Genomic DNA, 2,109 nt, shown 5'->3' on the forward strand with positions numbered 1-2,109 from the left:
ATTAAAATTCGATTAATTGTGCAGCCCTAGACCAAGCACAACAAAAGAACCTAGAAATCACTGTTCATGTGTGTGTGTGTCCTGCTGCACCCTCCATCTGCAGGCTAGACACCAGGATCCCTCTTGATCTTCACCTTTGTCCAACCATGTTGGGACAGCGTAAAGCTAGGTTTATGGTATCCGCGGTGTTCCTATCGGGAGGTGTGCACGCCATAAAATGACGTCACCACGGCTGTCGTTTCCAGCGCGAAGGCTCCGCGAGCTGTCGCGCTGTCAGTTCAACATGGTCGGCGGGGAAGAGCAGGTTTGCCTCTACAAACGTGTGATTCTCTATGAATAGGGAGTCAAACAGCCTTATATATGTGGTCAGAGAGATACACCACACTGGGAGAAGAAAAAAACATTTTGAGTGTGGAAAAACATGAGAGATTGTGTTGTCAAAGCTAAAAAAAAAACGGCTTCATGATAAGAGCTAATAGTTTTAGAGGCAGACAGTCTTTGGAGGAAAGACAAGAGTTGTGTTAATGATCAGAGTAGATAAATATAAGGTGTTTCGCGGTACATGTTTAACATGGATGTGTTTACTACTGTTGCCAGGCAGCTTGCTTTCCTTAACTTCCAGTCTCTTCTTCTGTACTACATCTTGCTTATTTACAGATGATCTTGTTTGTACGCCCTCTGGTGTTTTGGAGAGTACTGCAATGAACCATGTGCTGAGCATAAACGTCTTTGTGCATGCTTGTAGCGTGTGCGCTTTCTACGGCGGTCCGTGCACGATGTCACCCTTGGTACACTCAGTATACCAGATGCTTTAGTTGATGATGATAAGGTAGCCTTTCTCTTTCTATTCATCAACCATCATTTTTAGATGAAAGCTTTAAAGGCTCTAACTAATCTATCTTAATAGTTTAAATAGTTTGGATGAAGGTACCAATTGCCCAAAGTGGTGCCTGGATCAATGGTTGAAGATGAAGAAGTTTGCTAGGACTCGTTAATAATGAGTTAAAACGCGTTAATAACGAGTTAAAACTGTAGTAGATAAAATTAAGCTAATTAAGACTACAGTATCAGCTCAACACAAGTCTCTCTGTATTTCTCAGTATGGCTATGTTTACTAACTGGTGTAGCCCGGCGACTCTCTAGCGTAGATGCTCGAGTGATGCGTTGGACGTCACGCTGAGAAAAGACAACAGCAGCGTTCAGCTTTGGAGACAAAAAGGATATAAAAACTACAGGAAAATGTATTTTAAACCTCCTTTTCCTCCCCTGAGTTACTAGCAACTGGTGGGGGAGGGTGGTGTGCGACCACCAAAGGCGTCATGTCGACAGTGTTGTTGTCGTTACTTAGAATTCCTCAATAGGTGGGACAGAAACTACGCACCATAACTTTAATGCAAATTTCTTTTAACGCCACAATTGTTTTTGATGCGCGATTAACACACACTCGTTCTGTGACTACGCAAAGCTCTCTGTGCAGGAATGGATGAAGAAAAGGGTCTTTTGAATGGCAAGTTCATTTTCACAGCCCTTCCAGATCTTATTATTTCCCTGTACTGTCCGTGTGAATGGAGTTACCACCAGAGTAGTCGATTCTTAAATACCATTAAGCCTTAAACACTTTGCTTTTCAAAGTACATTTAGAACAGAAAAGATATGTGCAAATTTAGTTAAGAAATCATTGTAATTGATTGTAAGTAGTGCCATCAAACGATTCAAATATTTAATCGTGGTTAATTGCATTGTCATAGTTAACTTGTAATTAATCGCAATTAATTGCACATTTTTATCTATTCTAAATGTCCCTTGATTTCCTTTAGTTTCATAATTTTTTTCATTTTACTGCTCTTATCAACATGGAAAAGTGGATCAGCTTGCTTTGTGAAAATGTTTTTTTTTATTGAAAACAACATTGGCACATAGCCTACTTTAGTGTTCAATTTCACAATAACATTCTCACTTGTAATCTCTCACACAATGTAACACTGTCCATCACTTAAAAGGGTAGGAGAATGGGCATCAGCTGTATGCTTGGCCATCAAGTGGTATTTCAGACTGGGAGTGCTGCGATGATAGCTCCGTTCACAACGACAAAACACACAGATCACTTTG

General features: G+C 40.5%; 1 protein-coding gene across 2 annotated transcripts in view; it reads left to right on the top strand.

Annotated features, from left to right (window-relative positions):
• Nucleotides 1-2,109, top strand: part of LOC116691601 (cytochrome b5 reductase 4) — a 28,072-nt gene that overhangs the window by 10,719 nt on the left and 15,244 nt on the right. The gene's annotated exons all lie outside the window — the stretch shown is intronic.

The sequence above is a fragment of the Etheostoma spectabile genome, chromosome 6 (assembly GCF_008692095.1).
Source record: "Etheostoma spectabile isolate EspeVRDwgs_2016 chromosome 6, UIUC_Espe_1.0, whole genome shotgun sequence".
NCBI classification, from domain to species: domain Eukaryota; kingdom Metazoa; phylum Chordata; class Actinopteri; order Perciformes; family Percidae; genus Etheostoma; species Etheostoma spectabile.